Raw genomic sequence first — 21,414 nt, forward strand, 5'->3', positions numbered from 1 at the left:
GCCCCACTGTGTAGCTGATGGGGGCGGGCCCCGTACAATGGGGCTGGTTGTACTGCCCTATCAGCGGCCCTACTAGTGGGAGTTTAAACAATTTACCAAGCAAACCATGCTGCACACCACACAATGGCTTTCCCCTCTGGGGAATGCTGGAATTATCCCCTTCCCCTCAGTGCCTCAGGCCAGGATAGTGGGAGGACTTTGTTAAAGACTATTACAGAGTGGGCAGAGAGTGAAAATTTATATAACTGTAAAGAGTTTTCTGTGTGTTCAACCATTACTGCAGTTACTGCAAATTCACATTCAGTAAAGCAAGAAAAAGTAGTTTATGGAGTGAGTCTCTTTCTTGCTAGCTACCTAAACCTGGGGAACCTTGTTTGGAACATGGCTTGGTGGGAGGCGGTGGTGCCCTGGTGAAGTTGGGTCTGCCAGCATGTTGGCAGAGATGAGTCCCCCATCCAATAACCTGGAACCTTGTGGTACCAAGCTGGCAACCACAGGAGAGGAGACCCTCCCAGATAGCAAGCAATTGTGCTGCAGGTTTGAAAATGACTTGCTAAGCTTTGCAAAACTTTCCAGGCTTCACACATTTGTTGCACATCTCAGCAAATCTGCATTGCATGAATCCAGTTCAACTTTCTGTGCAAACATTCTGCAAGTCTGTTCCAAGTTCTGGTTAAGTTATGTTGTGCAATAGTCATCCCACCACAGGTGTCACCGTGGCTGAATTTTGATGCTGTAGACTTGCAGAGCTCTTGCTGTAGACTCACCACTGGAACTTTGCTTCTGCAAGAGACTTTCCATGCAAATTTGCTACAAATTAGAAAAGTGTCAACTAGAACTCTGCAAGTGTATAACTTGCCAGTGAAAATGTACAGCAAGTTAACAGACTTATAATTCAACACTGCCACAAATCTGTGACAAGTTATCCTTGCTATCTTGGCTGGTAACTATGTACAGTATCTCATAAAAGTGAGTACACTCCTCACATTTTTGTAAATATTTTATTATATCTTTTCATGTGACAAAGCTGAAGAAATTACACTTTACTACAATGTAAAGAAGAGAGTGTGCAGCTTGTATAACAATGTAAATTTGCTGTCCCTTCAAAATAACTCAACACACAGCTATTAATGTCTAAACCATTGGCAACAAAATTAAGTACAGTGAAAATGTCCACATTGGGCCCAATTAGCCATTTTTTCTCCCCAATGTCATGTGACTCATTAATTTTACAAAGTCTCAAGTGTGAATGGGGAGCAGGTGTGTTAAATTTGGTGTTATTGCTCTCACTCTCTTATACTGATCACTGGAAGTTCAACATGGCACCCCATGGCATATAACTCTCTGAGGATCTGAAAAAAAGAATTGTCGCTCTACATAAAGATGGCCTAGTCTGTAAAATGATTGGCACGACCCTGAAACTGAGCTGCAGCATGGTTGCCAAGACCATGCAGGCGTTTAACAGGACAGGTTCCACTCAGAACAGGCCTCGCCATGGTTGATCAAAGAAGTTGAGTGCACGTGCTCAGCTTCATATACAGAGGTTGTCTTTGGGAAATGGACGTATGAGTGCTGCCAGCATTCCTGCAGAGGTTGAAGGTGTGGGGGGTCAGCCTGTCAGTGCTCAGACCATACGCCACACACTGCATTAAATTGGTCTTCATGGCTGTCATCCCAGAAGGAAGCCTCTTCTAAAGATGATGCACAAGAAAGCCAGCAAACAGTTTGCTGAAGACAAGCAGACTAAGGACATGGATTACTGGAACTATGCCCTGTGGTCTGAGAAGACCAAGTTAAACTTATTTGGTTCAAATGGTGCCAAGTGTGTGTGGCAGCAAACAGGTGAGGAGTACAAAGGCAAGTATGTCTTGCCTATTATCAAGCATGGTGGTGGAAGTGTCATGGTCTGGGGCTGCATGAGTTCTGCTGGCACTGTTCATTGAGGGAACCATGAATGCCAACATGTACTGTCACATACTGAAGAAGAGCATAACCCCCTCCCTTCAGAGACTTGGCCGCAGAGCAGTATTTCAAGATAATGACCCCAAATACACTTCCAAGAGGACCACTGCCTTGCTAAAGAAGCTGAGGGTAAAGGTGATGGCGGAGGAGCGCAAGGCCTGCAACTTCCGCCAGCTCTGTGATGTCGTCATGGAGGAGTGGAAGCTCTGGTGAACTCCGTGCCCAAGAGGGTTAAGGCAGTGCTGAAAAATAATGGTGGCCCCACAAAATATTGACACTTTGGGTCCAATTTGGATATTTTCACTTAGGGGTGCACTCACTTATGTAGCGGTTTAGACAATAATGGATTTGTGTTGAGTTATTTTAAGGGGAGAGCAAATTTACACTGTTATACAAGCTGTACACTCACTACTTTACATTGTAGCAAAGTTTAATTTCTTCAGTGTTGTCACATGAAAAGATATAATAAAATATTTCCAAAAATGTGAGGGGTGTACTCACTTTTGTGAGATACTCTTTATCTAGTGGACTGGGGGGTTCCCTTGTAGACCAGTAGGTCATTAAAAGTGACCCAATGCTTGGGATGAAGGTCTCTTACGTCAGAATACCAGAATAGTTCCTCCTATAGGCCTTAGTGCAGGACCTGGTCTATCAACTGTAACTAAGGGTTGCTACATTTCACTACCCTATAGAAGAATAAAAATAAGAGAAACAATGGTGGAAAAAGCAAGTGATATAAAAGAAGATTGACAAGGGGAGAGCCTGCAGAGGAAAATATACAGTACTTAAAAAAGTAGGATGGCTTTAGAGAAGTCCAGCACTTTCTGGAAAACAAAGATTTTTTGTTTAAAGCTTATCAATATTTTTATTTCTTTTGTATGGGGGGGGTGTGGAGGATGATGATGACTATGTTGGCTCATAAATAAAGCTTATCAATACTTTTATTCCTTTTGTATGGGTGGGGGGGTTAGAACTCCTGTCAGACTTTACTGGTCTCAAGGCTTAACTGGAGAGATTCGTAATGTGGAGATTTGCCAGAGACTGAGAGCAATAGAAGGTAAGTTTAGAATATAAAAAATATGATTATTTGTTAAACATGACTAAATTCCCAAATTAAAAAAAATAATCTAGTGCTGCTATTAAAGTGACACCAAACTCTGGTTTAAGGTACCTGTCCTTTTTTTACCGGTATCCAAGTTGTAAAGACTAGTATTTGTAAACTACTTATTATTCCCTGGGATCATTATTGGTTCTGGTTTGGTCTTATTCATAAAGTTTAATGGGCACAGCTAACTATTTTAAGCCTTACTTGTTGTCTCAACACCGATTTCATCCAGTTCTCTTATTGTGTTCATGTGTTATCTGGCATTTTTCTTAATAAAACACAATTTTTATATATTACATCATATTGTTCTTTGAAGTTTTTGTGGGAAAGCTTATTCAAGAAAACTATGAGATTAGTGCCAGATATCACTAATTATTTAGAGCTACAAAAAGGGGAACAAACTGTTCAGGAAAATATTCAGTCCTGTTGTCTTACATATTACAGGTTATAAACCTCTCCTCTTGTTCTCACTGTCTTAGGCCATCAATCTCCAATGTGACCAATTGAGGCTTGGACCTGTAATTTTGAACAAAAACTAAATTTGTTCCATGATAACATTTTTCCTCCACGTTTCGGGTTTCAAGATATGAACTACTTAACCCCTAAATCATCAATCTAAAGAGATTTTTAATAGTAAATTTAAAACACTAATAAATTGGACAACTCCTGTGGAGGGTGAATAAAGCATTATTGTAGATTCTATGTTCTAATAGCACTGATCCTAATAATACGAATTTAACGTTCACTACTTATGCCAGTTCTGACAAACCTTTGGGAAGTTATAATATATTGTTCCATGATTGTCAGGGTTTATTAACCTCCCTGGCGGTATGATTAGTTCTGGTTTTAGGTGCTGAAAGCGGTACAATTATTTTGCATGGAAATTTGGTGTTTTATATTGTAGTCCTGTAATTCTTAGGAATAACTCTCTTAAATCTGTTCAAACCAGAGTCTAGCAGACATCCCGGGTATGATAAAGTTTATAATATAATAAATAATAATAAAAATTATTCAATAATGTTATAAAATCCTAAAACACTGAAATTTGCTCATTTGCAGAATTGTCTCTGTCATTAGATTTAGTGTTTGATGACGAATTTCCCCACAAATCGCTATCACTCAGTTCTGCAAGTGATTATAATTTATTATCGCTGTTTTCTAGTTGGTCTAAAATCACTATTGACATAAAGGGACACTTTTTGGTTGCTATGGACAATCTTCAAATTCCAGCCATAAAAACAGTATTTATAATATTAAAGTGCATGCAGGGCATTGCACAGAGCACTAGGGACAAAGGGGGTATGTAATTTTCTTATACAGTACTGTAATCTGTAAGATTACAGTACTGTGTGTGTTTTAACTTTTTTGAATTTGATGCCGATCTCTGCTCCCGTGCACCATAACGTTGCAGGGAACGGAGCTCAGCGGCACTCGGGCACTGTGTGAATTGAGCGGAGGACAGCTCGATCACACAGCGTGGAGGACATCGCTGGATCCAGGGGACAAGGTAAGTAACTTCTCCCTGTATCCAGCGATGCGATCCCGAGTCTGGCTCAGGGTTACCGTTTATGGTGCTAAAATCCAAACCCGAGCCAGACTCGGGATTACCGCTAGGGAGGTTAAAACATAAATAAAATAAATTCTCATAAAAGGTTGATAAATCAGTATGGTCATTGCAGACTCAATGTTATTACATCAAAACTACCCCGCATACATACTGTATGTTACATGATAACTGTTACTGTGCCAAATTTCGACACAGTCATGCATATGAATTCTGACACATTTCAATTTAAGAAATCTTCAGGGTAAAATGTGCTTAATCTGCAATATAAATATACTGGTGTATTTAAGAAAGATCACGTGTGGTAAGCATGAATATATGCCAATTCTTGCCAAAGTACATAAGCAAGCAATCATAAACGCTAACAGAACAGCAAAAATTATCAGACGTCTCAGACACTCGTGGACATCGTTGGACAGAGAGGGGGCTCAAGTAAGTGCTAGGAGGGCTGAGGGGTGCTGCTGAACAAGGAAGGCTTTTTATCTTAATGCACAGAATGCATTAGGAATAAAAATCTTCTGACTTTACAACCCCTTTAAAAGAGAAATCAATAACACGGAGACCATGCAAACTACATTTGTTTACTCCATATGGTCTGAACGTGGAATAGGACATTAACTCTGCTAAATAAATGGTAGCTACTGAGTATGGGCTGGAATTCCCCTACGTACCTAAAGAAATAATGCAAGAGATTGAACAGAACAGAGAATGTTGGTATGCTGATGATGTTTGGGACTATCTGAAAGTGCCAAAACCTTTCAGGAAGCCAGGATCTTCTCCCACTAAGGATGATCGTTTCACCGGGTGTCTTCAACACTGGAGTTATGGAAGACACATTTCTGCGGACAAAATAATTATTTGATGGCCGGGAAAGGACAACATTGTTTACTTAATTACAACTGTGGATGCCAAGGGGAAAGCCATAACTTTGCCAGATCCCCGATTCTATTGGTGATGTATCACATTGACTTTCTCTTTAGTTCCAGTTCTAAAGGAAGAACTCTCTCTTTTCTCTTAAAATACAATAACTGTGGTGACTAGCTAGTTAGCGTTAGAAATTTATATGCAAAATACTCAAGCGCTGATGCAGAAAAAATATATACATGCCAAAAATGTTATATAAGGATAAAAGCTGCACTAAAAAATGGTGATCCCTCACTTAAACAATGTTAAATCTAATAAAATATATTAGTGCACTAAAATCAAACCTGCGTATTCAGATCAAATCAAATATCACTGTGTCTATACTCAATATAAATTCACAATGATCCGAATCTTCACAATATAATATTATATCCCTGTGCGTATAATAAATAAACAAAATTAATACATGTAATAAATCGATATATAATAATACCAATATAAAGGGCTTATGTGCATAAGGATATTTGCAAAAAACAAATAACAAATGAATCCATATAAAGTACTTATGTGCATGGAAATATGTGCAATCCAAATTAATCCTCGTGATTAGCTACATAAACTTAATACAAATATAAAGTGCTATAAGTGCTTGAAAAAGATGGTGAACTACTACCCAAAACTTAATCCTTCTGATTGTTTGCCTATAGAATAATACAGTGCCTTTGTGTGTAAAAAAACCCTATTACTCAATAATTAATTGCCCAATATACAAACAATGCCAAATGAATCAAACCAAATTCATTGATACTTAAAAAAACAATGTTTCTGCAGTCAGATGCAATTCATTTCTTGTGCATTAGTCTCTTTAAAACTTCATAACATCATAAAATAGTGCGCTGATCTCTTGATAACTTCATATCTGCTCTGCAATTGATAATATATCTTTTCAACCACAATCATTCCAATCTTATCCATACATTCTCATTGCTGCCTATGACCGGTGTAACGTTTTTCCTTCCTCTTTATCTGGAACTTACTCCACCATTCGCGGACATGCAGAGAGAAGAGAACCCAAAATAGTGTATTACTTTAACACAGGATACTGCTACACTGTCTTTAGTAATCCTACTCACAAAACCAGTTGAAAACATAAGCCTCAGATAGAGCATCAGCTTGTACTCCTCCTCACAGCCTCCCTGCAAACCGAAGGCTCCATGCCACCTGGCTCCCCCTCCCGACGACATTGCATTCTCAATGTCACGTGACCTGTGACGCAACGCGTCGGGAGGAGGAGCCAAGTGGCATGGAGCCTTTGGTTTGCAGGAAGGCTGTGAGGAGGAGTACAATTTGACGCTCTATCTGAGGCCTATGTTTTCAACTGGTTTCGTGAGTAGGATTACTAAAGACAGTGTAGCAGTATCCCGTGTTAAAGTAATACACTATTTTGGGTTCTCTTCTCTCTGCATGTCTGCGAATGGTGGAGTAAGTTCCAGATAAAGAGGACGGAAAAACTTTACAACGGTCATAGGCAGCAATGAGAATGTATGGATAAGACTGGAATGATTGTGGCTGAAAAGATATATTATCAATTGCAGAGCAGATATGAAGTTATCAAGAGATCAGCGCACTATGTTATGATGTTATGAAGTTTTAAAGAGATTAATGCACAAGAAATGAATTGCATCTGACTGCAAAAACATTGTTTTTTTAAGTATCAATGAATTTGGTTTGATTCATTTGGCATTGTTTGTGCATTGGGCAATTAATTATTGAGTAATAGGGTTTTTTACACACAAAGGCACTGTATTATTCTATATGCAAACAATCAGAAGGATTAAGTCTTGGGTAATACATTACCATCTTTTTCAAGCACTTATAGCACTTTATATTTGTATTAAGTTTATGTAGCTAATCACGAGGATTAATTTGGATTGCACATATTTCCATGGAAATAAGCACTTTATGTAACTATGTAACTTTATATGGATTAATTCGTTTTTTGCACATATCCTTATGCACGTAAGCAGTTTATATTGGTATTATTATATATCAATTCATCACATGTATTAATTTTGTTTATTTATTATACACACAGGGATATAATATTATATTGTGAAGATTCAGATCATTGTGAATTTATATTGAGTATAGACACAGTGATATTTGATTTGATCTGAATACGCAAGTTTGATTTTAGCTCTCTAGTTAGCGTTAGGTTTCCTGGAAAGAGGCTTTGGGTCAAGACTATCTACCGACCACAGTACTTGTATAAAGGACTTGTTTTTCAGTGTTTTTTCCACTAGATGGTGGAGGTTTGCACAACAGGTTGGACTCTTGTACTTAGACACACAGTTAAATATATTGGAAAGAAAGTGTAATTTCCTTTTGAAATGGGGCTTTGCTTCCTATAGTCATACATTTTATATGCTTCTGTTTTTCTGTTTTTGTGTGTTTTGTTTCAGGAATGCAACAAGATCCTCTATCAAGCTGCTGGAGAGTGGGTGGTTTAGATAGTTAGAGGATGGAAGTTATGTGTTATCTAACTTGTTTACATGTGAAATTGTTCAATATATATTGTGTGTTTGTTTTACCTTTCCTTTTCCCTTCCCTATCCAAGTTTTGAGTTCAGGTACCAGACTTTCAGGACTGAAAGTCTTTATTTTTCCAGACGATGGGACATCGTCTAATGCAGAGGGGAGAGTATGTAGCGCCCTGCTCCTGATGGGCAGACACTATTATTTTTTCAAATTTAGTTGTCTGAAGCTGTAGTTGGCTCAGACTAATTCTCTCTAAAAGTTCTGGTTTCTGTACCAGTCCAGCTGAGTTGCACTGGTTCCCACTTGCCCTTAGGTGTCGCTGCCACCGCTGGTAGGTGTGGAAATGCAGTGGGCTGGATGTATTGAATACCACCTCTTGCTCGGAAATGGCTCAGTGGGAGTGGTTTCCCTGCTGTGCGTTCTGGGTGAAGGTATTTAAGGTACTGACACCATTTTTGGTGGTTCTGGTCCGGGGTCCACTATCCCGCCCTATGGCCTTCCTGGCCTGGGGTCTGTGTCGCATGATTCTGCACCTTGGGGCCGGCTGGCCCGAGGCTCTGCAACTGAGTGTAGGCCCAGAAATGTCTTGGGGCCTACTGATCCAGGGGTGGTCCTGTGCCGTCTCACCTGCGGGAAGAAACCAAGAAAACTGGAGGATCCAGGGGAGGACTTTTCCGGTAGAGGACCGAGCGCAAGGCTGGCATCTCTGGAGGAGCCTGGAAACTCAGTTGGAGGACGCAACCAGGATCAATACCCATACAGTATCACCGGTTGGGTGAAAGAATCTGGTACTCTATGGTAGTTCTTCTAAAACTCTCAAGATTTCTAAGTTCGATTGACAAGTCTGTGGCAGAGACTTTGTTGAGCATCTCATCGGCTGCTAGGTCAAGTGAGAGGGGCCTATCCAGTGATTGCTGAATCCAGTCTGTAGAGCTGTTTGTCCTCTGGATCTGCCCAATATATATTAGGTTATGGCTATTACATATTTTATTTGTTAAGATTTGCTGTCATCCATTATTTTCATTATTGGCTATTGAATGCGATGGGTTTACTGTTTTTTGTAAAAAGAAACAAAACAGGAACACTTTTTAATATTACTCTAGTAACAATTTTTAACAAATAATATTGGTCGTAGTAGGACTGTTTAATGTCATTCCCCTTTGTAAGAGGTCTCTTGTGGTCGGCCGGCTGGATTATATAAGTTTTCCCATCCTCAATATGGCTGGGGTGTCTGTAAGGTTAAACTTCTGGGTCCAAGGTTTTCCTTGTTTCTGTAATTGAGTGTAATATATAAGATGCACGGCTCCATGCAACTTCCTTTCTCTTGATGACATATTTTCTGACGAAATGCGTTTGGCGGGGCTGGAAGCCATGATGTCCCTGCGCATCTGTACTATGTTGGGGATTCTGGGGATTGTGGTTTTGGACACCATTTTACAAGCTATATCTATATGAGTGTTTTTAACCAGTTTTTAATAAATACATCCATTTGATTTCCACTATTTGGAGTGCTTTTATAATTACTAGCCTCTTACTATCATTACTGTGAGGGTGGAGAGCTGATGTTGGTGCCATCTGTGAAGTAAGCATGGCCGTCCATTTATCTTTCCATGAGTGCATTCTGACTTCTCATATGAGAGTCACAATCCATCTGGTAAGCCTCAGTGTGTGGTGGGGAATTAAATTTTTTGGACTAAGCACTGCACTAGTGTATTAGCTGATGTAATATATAGTGTATCCTATATTTCTGTTATGGCCACTCCTTTCACTAAATTTTTCTATATCACAATGATTATATTTATATCTGTATGTAAAAGCAATGGCAACTCTGGGAGCTATAGATGCTGACAGGATGACATCATTGTTATAGGAAATTCAGCACCAGGGTCACCCTCTCCAGTGTACACAAAATATCTGGAAGTTTGCAGTCATGTGACCACATAAAAACGTTGTGGAGCTGACCTTACATGCTTTTAAACAAATGTTAAAGCGGTAGTAAAGTCTTTTTTTTTCACTTTTACTTACAGGTAAGCCTATAATAAGGCTTACCTGTAGGTAAAAAAAAATCCCCTAAACCTGTATTATTCTTTTCTATTCTATGGTGTATGTTGGTACATGAAATATGGGTCTGCAGTGACCCATGCCATGCACTTTGCTATACAATCTAACAGCACACATACTCCTGAGGAAGTCACATGATCATGATGATACGCATGGAGTGGAGCCAGGTGAAGCTGCCGTAAATGAATGACACAGGAGCCTTTGAGCCTTGCTGTCAGTTTTAGGAGTCTAAAGTATTTTACTGTTATGTAAGTTACTATGTTTTAATAAATCATATTTTAATTAAATACTGCACTATGAGGATCCCTTTTCTTGCATGATCTACTATAAGAAAAAGAGAGCGCACATTTAAAGGGCCATACCCACCATTGTCAACAGAGGGTCAAAACGCAAGGATAGCGAGAGGAAGAGCTGAAAGAAGACAGAGGAGTCTAACATTGTTCACCCCAGCATAGGGGACTGCGCAATTTGACCTAGCAAGAAAGGTCATAAGTCAAAGTGAGCGCATAGTTTGGAAGGTGGTTGGGGATCACTGAAGCTTCCCTCCCCTTTTTTTAGATCCTATTGCTGGTGAGTCACTTAACGAATGCAAGCACTAGCACCTGTCATCTGGATCACATTGTTGAGAACAAATTCTTTGAAAGCGCTGCAAATGGGAGTTTTAAAATTTTTTGGGGGGTTAAAAGCTCCCCACTAGTGGCCAAAATGTGGTGCAAAAGTACCGATTAAACAGCAATAACAAGCGGTGATTTAGAGCTAAGGGCTGGCGCTTTCAGTGTTAAAGCAATGAAAAAATTATTTGTCTGCTATTGTTGGTTGCACAGTTTCCCTCTCAACAATTATATGCTATTCCTAGTCATCGTACGTAAGCTGCAAGCACTTTAGCATAGTTTTATTTTTTATTTTGCACATTTGCTGTTATTTATTTTGCTACAGCTAATGATATTACAGTGCCGGTTCTACCCTGAAGGTCTCTATTGTCCTTGCATACCCTGTTAGACTGCTATTGTATCTTTCTGTTTTTAATCTCACTCAAGAGCAAGATTGGATAATAGTTTAAATGCATATTATGCTTCCTTTCTGGGTATTGGAAAGTTGTTAGGATCCATTAGGATGCACATGAAATATTAATGAATCATAAGGTCTATGCCCGATGGGGAGCAGCAAGCAGAGACTGATGGAACAAAATAAACTATAAGTGAAAAAAAAACTTCATATAAATTATGCAAGAAAATTATGTAAATTTTTTTTTATAGTTACATAGATAGTAAGGTTGAATAAAGACACCAGTCCACCCAGTTCAACCTGAGTGAGTGTCTACAATTGTCCCTATCCCAGTACATTGCACACTCACATCAGTCCCTACCCTCAAGGAGCCCACAATCCAAGGTCCCCATTCATATACTAGGGCCAATTTGAGACAGAAGCCAATTAACCTTCCTGCATGACTTTGGAGTGTGGGAAGAAACCGGAGTACCCGGAGAAGACCCACGCAGGCACAGGAACATGCAAACTCCAGGCAGGTAGTGTCGTGGTTGGGATTCAAACCAGCAACCCTTTTTACTGCTAGGTGAGAGTGCTAATCACTGCATCACTGTGCCGCCCTACTAGTTAAACATATAGAATAATTACCGAACATGTCATAGTTATGTACAGATGAGCTCAATGGTCAGGTTGAACATAAGTTTGACTCGAACATCGAGTGTTTGCCCATTCGCCAATGAGTGAACATCATGGGGCATTCGCAGAAAATTCAAGTGCCGTGGAATGTCCCATAATGCACTGCAAGATCGCAGTGCATTGCTGTATGATGATTGGCCAAAGCATGCACCTGACCTGCATGCCTTGGCCAATCGCAGTGCTCTCTACTAAGAGAGCCATAATTGGCCAAAGGCAGGGTGCCTTTGGCCAATCATGGCTCAGGGGGACTAAGTCCACACCCCACCTTTATATAAGGGTGACCACACGCAGTTTGTAGTGTTATTGGAGATAGCTTGAGTTAGATTAGGCAGGCAGGTTATTCAGTTAGTGGCAGCGTATTTGATATATATATATATATATATATATATATATATATATATATATATATATACATATATATACACACACACACACATATATATTCATATATATATATATATATATTGTGAAAAAGGGCTTGGTATGGATTGTGGGGGTGACATCAACACAATTTTTTTTGTATTTTTGGTATTTTTAGCTATATTGCCAGGATCCAACAATACATTACAGCCGCAAGCAGTTTTAAATTACTTTTTGTCCTTTAGAAATGCAATTTTTCTGTGGCACTATTATAAACATGGGAAAGATGTGCTACTTTACAGATACTAAGGACACCCCAGGCACAATATTTAAAGGAATATTTTATTTTTGATTTTTTCACTGTAAGCATTATTAAAATCATTGCTACCGAAATATACTGCCTTTTTGTAAAACTTTTTTTTGCATTGATACATTTCTCCAGACACTTTTTATGGCGATAACTTGCATAAAAGCCTTTAAAATGAGCACTTTGATTTTTCACGTTCGTATCCCACAGACTTTAACGGTGCTCGCCTGTTCACATGTTCTGCTCTGAACCGAACCAGGGGAGGTGGTGTTCGGCTCATCCCTAATTTTTACTTGATTATATCTTATTTTATGTTATGTAAAGGTAATTCCATCTCTTACTCAACCACTTTACCTCCAGAAGGTTTTACCCTCTTCATGATCAGGCCATTTTTTGGTATTTATTTTAACTGGTAATTGGGGGGTCATACATTGTTCTATCCAAATGAGATTTATATTAAATTTTTTTACACAAATAGTGATTTCTTTTGGTGGTATTTGATCACCACTGGGTTTTTTATTTCTTGTGATATAAATGAAAGAAGACTGAAGATTTTGAAAAAATAAAAACAATATTTTTTACATTTTGCTAGGAAACATATCCAATAAAAAAACGTAAAAACAAAATCAAATTTCTTCATAAATTTTGCCCAAAATGTATTCTTCTACATGTCTTTGGTAAAAAATCCCAATAAGTGTATATTTATTGGTTTGCATGAAAGTTATAGTCCCTACAAACTATGGTATCTCTACTGGAATTCTTTTTTTTATACTACTAATGGTGGCTATCAGCGACTTGTAATGGGACTTCAATAGTGCGGTGGGCAATCTGACTCTAACTAACACGGGGAGGGGGCTGACTAACTGCCATTGACATTAAAAGTGACACAAATACAAATACTACTATACACTATCACTATACTAGTGATACTGTCTGGATAGGGGTTAACATCTAGGGCGATCAAGGGGTCAAATGTGTGCCTAACAATGTGTAATGTGAACTGCTTTTACTAATAGATCTCTTTGTTTCTTATCCTGGCTTTGCAGGGATAAGAAACAGAGAGATTGTTTTCTCTGATACAGAGCCCAGGGCTCTAGGATGGGATTGGACATCACTGATCAGTAGATCCAATCCATGAATCATTGGCCAGGACTTGCTGACAGACTCCCTAAACCAGGAAGCAGGCAGCGAAATACCAATGCCAATGTACTGCGGATGGGTGGTCCACAAGTGGTTATAAGGTTTAACTCTTCTTTAAATTGTATTTGGATTAAAGCAGTTTTGGTGCCAGGAGTTGCAAAGACATGTGCATGAAGCTCTACCAATCTTCTGGGCTCCAGGATTTAGAACAGAACTTATTAAGATTCATAAAGTCTGTTGTCTCCACTTCAGTTGTAAACTCTGGACCCCCTCGCCCTTGTGTATATAAGAAACCTAGGTGACACATACACATCATCCACAATTCTGCCAGCCAGTGCCTCACAATATAGGGACATGTCAGCATAGGGCGTATTACACACACAATTAAAGAGGGTTGGAAAATCGCTGAGTTATGAATATGTATCTGACCTGACCAATTCCTGAGATGCTTGATTAGAGGTATATTTTGGGAGATGACTAATATTCTGGGCACTATTCCAGAATGCTTTCTACCACCTGTGCTTCTGCCTGAATTGGATGTGTGTTTAGTGTGTCTTACCATCTGGGCCTTGGCTCAGTTTCAGGCATGTGCCAGAGGCCCAAGAACTTAAGCTACCTGCTGGAATGGATATCTGGAACTAGTTGGGCTGGAAGAAATCCCCCTGCTGAAGGGTGTCACATTGAAGCTGGATTGACATTACTTCTGGACATTGTAGAAAGGCCTCATTGATAATCAATCAAAGTATCTCAGTCTGCTATCTTGAGAGTCAAAGACCATATGATTAGGGAGAGAACCACTGCAAAGTTAAAGTGATATTAAAGGATTTTTTTTTTAAATAACAAAAACATGTTGTACTTACCTGCTCTGTGCAGTGGTTTCACACAGAGCAGATCCGATCCTCCTCTACTCGAATCCCCAGCCAGCACTCCTGGCCACTCCCTCCTACCGAGTGGGCAATCTGACACTAACTGACATGAGAGGAGGGGACTGACTAACTGCCACTGACATCACCAGTGACAGTAATACAGTGATTAGTGATAATGCAATAAACTGCAACTGTACTAATAACACTGGCTGGGAAGGGGTTAACATCTAGGGTAATCAAGGGGTGAAAGGATAGTGAGAGATTTTTCCCACCCTGGACATTGAAAGGCAGCAGGGAGAAGGAGGGAGAAGGAGGAGGGGCCAGAAATGTTGTAGATCGCTGAGCGATGATCTTACCCCTGAAGTGGGAGCTGGTACCTGTCAAAACCAGGTACCCGCTCCCCCTTTCCCCCCTAAAAATGCCAAAAGTGGCAGGGGGAAGGGTGAATAAACCAAAAGAAAGCGGAATACCCGGCGCTTAGACTAGAATTATAAAAAATGTAATACTATTTAAGCAAAGACTGCCTTCGTGAGATGTGAGTTGTACATAATAATGGGGCGCTATTATAATAAACCTTAAGTGATACTAATAAAGTGCTCTAGTGCTTAATAATACCGCAGGTATCTCACAAGTCAATACATGCTTCAATATACATTGAATGAATAAATGAAATCAATCAACTCAAAAAATGTCCATATACATAAAAGACGTGAAACTGAAGTGGAGTAAATCCTGTGCCCTGTCACCGCTTAGGAGAGATTGCACAAACACATCACCCGGTGAATTATGGTAAGTAGCCTACTCACCGACTCACCATGGCCTCTTACTTTAGAAGTGCCTTGCCTCGGCACTAGAGGGAATGAGCGTATTAGACCGGGTGAGTTGTAATCTAGCCGTGCCGCTTCCGCTGCTTGAATTGGCGTGCGTTCCACCTCCTGGATCTCGGGAACCGAAAGTTCGGACAAAACGATGTGACCGGGATGCGTTTCGTCGTTTCGTAATCATCATTTGTCAGGTGACCGGGACGCTTCTTGACTACATCATTACGATGAAACGTACGTCGAGGAGCATCCCGGTCATATAGTTTGTAGCTATATACATATATATTAGTCGTTTTATACAAAGAAATTTCATTGTGACTTTATTGTGACTTTTTGCAATGACAATAATGTGTGCCTAAGAATGTGTAATGTGTGCTGCTTTTACTAACAGGGAGATTGTTCCATTCCAGGGCTCTGGGCTTTGATTGGACATCACCGATCAGTAAATCCTGGCCATGAATCATGGGCTGGGACTTGCTAACAGACTAGACTAGTGTCTTGAGAGTCAAAGAACAAGGAGATTAGGGAGAGAATCACTGCAAAGTTAAAGTGATATTAAAGGCATTTAAAAAAAAAAACAAACGTTATACTTACTTGCTCTGTGTAGTGGTTTTGCGCAGAGCAACCCCAATCCTCCTCTTCTTGAGTCCCCTGCCAATGCTCCTGGCCTCTCCCTCCTGCTGAGCGCCCCCACAAGAAGTAGCTTGCTATTGGGGGCATGCTCATTAACACACAGGCTTGGGCCAGCCCCCTTTTTCTCCTCATTGGCACACTGCCTGTGATTGACAGCAGTGGCAGCCATTGTCCCAGACAATAAAGAGGGAGAGTCCCTGGAGAGCTTATGGCTGGATCGCGATGGGGCTCAGGTAAGTATGGGGGGGCAGGAGGCTGCTGCACAGAGAAGGATTTTTACCTTCATGCATAGAGTGCATGAAGGTAAAAGACCTTGAGGTTAGGTTCAGCAACAAGTGGTAAAAAAACAAAAGTGATTGGTGTCTCTAGCCCCCCACCTCCATACACCAAGGACCATACCCTAAGATTGAAATATTAGCCTGACACACTATTTAGCTGGTCATTCTACATGACCCCATGAGCAGGAGTGCTAGATTTACTGTATATACAATATAATGTACATTTTTTCACACTTTTGAACATTTTCATCAAAACACATAGTGTAAGCTAGAACTCCTCTTTAATGTGTATGTCTCCACATCACTTTATCTACATGTTTACTCCATCCAGACCAGTTAATGCCCAACAGACCATTATCCCTCTTTCCGGACAATTGTAACATCTCAAGCTTTGGTGATAACATCGGGCAGGATGCACGAGTCATAAAACATACAGTAGGCACAGAAGGAAGTGGGCAGGAAAATGTTTTGATCACTGACGACAGATTGATCTATTGTTTATTAAAAGAGTAAACAGAAATAATATGTTTTTTTACAACAAGGGAACAATCCCCATATCTCTATTGTTTCATGTTGTTCTAGTTTGCTTCCCCTCCCTTCCTTTACATAACTCAAATGTGTCCTTGTCCTGACTGAACATTGTATAAGCACAGTGACGAACACTGCAGTTTATGAAATGCTTCATGTTTTTAGGTAGGAAGGTTACAAATGATAGTTCATTTCAAACTGCATTTTATGTTTTATAATGTGTAAGTATTGTTATTACTGCTACTTTGTTTTAAACATAAATGCAACATTTTCAGCTGCTTATGACTTTGTGTGGGGTATAACTCTTCCCTTAACTTTCCTGTATTCAACAACTGGACTATGACTATGATACATTTCCTTGAACTTATACTGTCTTCAGGCACTAAACCATAGCCAGCCATGCATGTACATTCCTGCCTCCCAACTTTCACAAAGGGTGAACTTGCATGCTTTTGCCCATGGAGGGGGGAATGGTGAGGGTTTCAAGCATCAGCTGTCATAGGCGAAACAATGGTTATCAAACTGGCCATCCTAGTCAGTTGATTGTTCACCAAATCCAACCAGGGACATGAAGAGGCCTTGAAACATATGGACATTCCATGATCTTATCATAAAATGCATCATCAGGCACAGTTTTGCTAATGTTTGTGTTTTAGCCTGGGTTCACACAAATGTGAACACAGACATCGCAAGTGATTCGCACCCACATTGCTGTGCCGATCACATGCGATGTATGTGCAATGAAAATCCAGCCATACTGTTGTATTGGTTGAATTGGGATTCACACATAAAAGGTGCAGGGACCTTTTTGTTTCCTGCACTGGAATCAGTTCACACCCAAGCGATTTGATTCCTGTCTGAATTGACAGTTCGCACTGCAATCTGTGAACCGATCTGGGGGTGTCATTAACATTGTATTTACACCTGCTGTGATTCGAGGAGGGCAGTGTGAACTGGGAACTGGCACTGGAATCGAGCTGGTTCCCGCATTGCATATGTGTGAACCCAGGCTTAAAGTGGATGTAAAACCGATTCATTAAATTTGACCAAGGAACATATATCTGTAGTGTTTTCTTATCTCTCTCCAAAGCCCTAAATCCCATGTCTTTCTGTTTTGTTCAGTTATCAGTATGATAACTTCTGACAAGTTCTCCAACAACTGAGATAAAACCAGCCTGAAATAGCTCTGCACATTCCTTCCTTCCTCTGCCTATGTGGAGAGGGGGGTGTGTGCCTTTCCTCCAATCAGCTGTCACACAGTGTAAGCCAAGACTCCACTCCTACTGCTGAACGAGGAAGTAAAAATTCTAGCATGATGTAGGAATTATAAAGAGTATAGCAAGCTGAAGACAGCAGATATACATGTAAAACTTATGTAAGGAGATTTGTTTAACCTCTGTGTATCATCTGAGGCTGTGTTCACTTCAATGGGTATAGGAGAGGATTTACATTCACTTTAAGGTATATTTAAAGCTAACACTTTTTTCTTCTCATTTTGGAAGTAACCATTCCCTTAAAGCCTTGTCTGGTTTTATTTACTGGTATCTGTGTCCCATTAGGGAAATTTCCCTATACTTCTTGTGCTGTCTAAAGAGAGAAACCTCTCAAAAGTGGAAAAATATAATTTTAGATAATTGGCACTGAAACAAATGTGCTCATTTTAAGAATTCACCTCTATTTTATTTCTGGTGATAACTCAAAATGTATGATTTTTTTCAAGGTCACAATGTCTGGTGATTGTGGTCAGTTATAAAACAGCTTTAGGTTTGGATACATTATAACGTGTTACCATTCAGATATGGTTATGCTCAAATTAAGGCCCCTTTCACATGAATGATCCAATCTGGTCCGCCTGAAAAACAGATTTTTTTTTCAGGCAGACCCGATCGGACAATCTCAGTCTGATACATACCCACTGACACCTGCTGCCATCTGTTTCGAACGTGTCCACCAAACATATGGTGGACCTATTCACCATTCATCTGGTGGATCAGATGGAAACGGACAGGCTCTCTGGTTCCATCTGATTGTCCCATATAGGAGAGCGGGACTGTGTCCGTGTCTGCTCTGCATAGCAGACACAGACCTGTCCCCCCCCCCCCTACGGATCAATGGAAAGATCCCCTGCTGAGCAAGCAGATTCAGCTTGCCCGTGAGAAAGGGGCCTTAGTCATTAGGCCTTAGATTCCACTTCACGGAGGCACCTGTGTGAAAGGGGCCTTAGTCTTTAGGCCTTAGTCACAATGCTAAAGTAATAGAACTGTAATTTAAATATGCAATTACAGCTCCTGGTCCCAATAAGGCAGGGGTCCTCCTTTATGTTCTTATAAACAAAAAATAGAAGTAGTTGTGGGATTTTTTTCTTAAAGGAAATATATAGTGTTTTTGTACATATTTTTTAATTATGGTCAGGGCTAAAACATACCGTATATACTCGAGTATAAGCCGAGATTTTCAGCCCCTTTTTTTAGGCTGAAAGTGCCCCCCTCGGCTTATACTCGAGTCACCGCCGTCTGTCTACCCGATCAGCATGTCGTGCAGACAGACGGCGGCCATTCCACTATTCAAAAGCCGCGCCTCCCTGTCTGTGATAGGCGGAACACTCAATTTCCCAGCAGTCAGTGGTCCGCCTATCACGGACATCCGCTCATCCTTATACTATGGACGAGGATGAGAGGATGTCCGTGATAGGCGGAACACTGACTGCTGGGAAATTGAGTGTTCTGCCTATCACAGACGGAGGCGCGGCTTTTGAACAGTGGAATGGCCGCCGTCTGTCACAGACGAGGAGAAGAGGTGCGGCGATCCTGGCATGGCCGCCGTATGTTTTTACATGCAGATCGCTGCAGAAGGACACAGGCTGCAGAAGGACAAAGAGGCACAGGACACAGGTAGGCTGGACACACAGGGATGGACACACAGGGATGGACACACAGGGATGGACACACAGGGATGGACGGGACACAGGGATGGGCAGGCATGTCTCACCCTCGGCTTATACACGAGTCAATAAGTTTTCCCATTTTTTTTGTGGTAAATTAGGGGCCTCGGCTTATATTCGGATCGACCTATACTCGAGTATACATGGTACTATTTAAATACACATTCATTTTTCTTTTCGCAGTAGTTTAAATTAAAAGTATTGCATATATTTGTATTCTGTTTTAAAGCAAGCAGGTGAAGTTTTCAGCTCTTTTTGTATATCTCTTCACCCCTCTATTTAAAAAAAAAAAGAAAAGAAAAAAAGCCTGTTGCTTACAGAACTCAATGTGAGTGACCCATCTCAGTAAATCTTGTCCTATAACATAGCTCTATCCTAGATTCAAATGAGGCAAGCTGATTATGCAGTTTCTTTAGCTAACGAATGATGCATCTTTTTATGGTTTAAATATTTATTTGAAAAAATGTCATATTACTGAAAACACAGATGGTTTAAAAGGTCTAAATTGGCTGATTATTGTTGGGACTGAGTACAAAGGGGTTTGCAGATCTAGAATGATAATTAGAGCCAAAGAGAAAGCTAAAGTCTGATAACAGTCCTTCACAAAACTTTACTTGGTAACGATGAGCGATCTGGAATATGCAAGCAAACCAGCAGAACACTAATGTGCTCCATACACACTATCAGATTTTCTGCTGATTTTTTCCTTCAGATTTACCAAAACCATGTAATATGAGGTCAAACCTTCAGAGTTTCAATTTGCATACAATCAGGCAGGCCCTTGCACTACATGGTTTTGGTAAATCTGAAGATAATCAAAACAAATCAGCAGAAAATCTGATAGTGTGTATGGGGCTTAAGTTATAGCTAATCATCTGTATACTGATCTCCCTTCTTAAATTAAGATAATTGTTTTAGCTAAGGCCCAACCAGCATCACTGCCACAGTAAAGAAAATTATTATACCAAAGGCCTTTGTTGCCCTAATTATAAACCACTTCCTTCAGCTGTAGAATAAAATATGAAAAATACATTTAAAAAACTCTCTGTGAGCCTTCTGTATCCACACTTGTGAGTGCAATGTCAACCATCTATTTTTATGCTTACATTTTTAATAAAGGTATCACTGCACTATGTACGTAGCTTTTCTTGCACCCTTGTTTTACCCTCATTGCCACAATACTCACATGCATACTAAAATCCAATTAGGTGGGTAATGCATATGAGTGCTAGGACCCGTGGTGCCACCCAGCTGTTTTAGATAAAAAAAAATCCAGAGATGTCATGCATCTAATGGGTATAGAACATTTTAGTTTATTGAGCCAGATATCACCAAACAGTTATGACATAATCGGATGTTTTTGGTCAAGCTAATATTCTAAGAAGAAGTTAGAAGGCATAGCTCGAACTGCAGTTACTAGAAATGTATGATTTTCTTCAAAGCAAAATCCAATGAGTATTGATAGATTGCCATGCATCAAGTACAGTTGTATGTGTACTGCCCACACATCTACATTTACTTCTGCAAATTAACCTTATTATAAAATGTAACCATATTGCACAGCATTTTAAATCTTTTTTAACTGTAACATGTAAAAAAAAAACAATCCTTTAAATGATATGCTTGGGAAATGCTTTTTGAACTGAATGTGGTGTTATAGTACAGTACAACTTCCACATACTACGTTAGCATCCCTGTATTCTGGCATTACATATTACGGATGTATATATATATATTTTTTTTACCTTTTAAATTTAGCTTAGCTTA

Source organism: Lithobates pipiens, unplaced genomic scaffold (genome assembly GCF_037356315.1).
Source record: "Lithobates pipiens isolate NorthernLeopardFrog02 unplaced genomic scaffold, aLitPip1_a1.2 Scaffold_23, whole genome shotgun sequence".
In the NCBI taxonomy this organism is placed as follows: domain Eukaryota; kingdom Metazoa; phylum Chordata; class Amphibia; order Anura; family Ranidae; genus Lithobates; species Lithobates pipiens.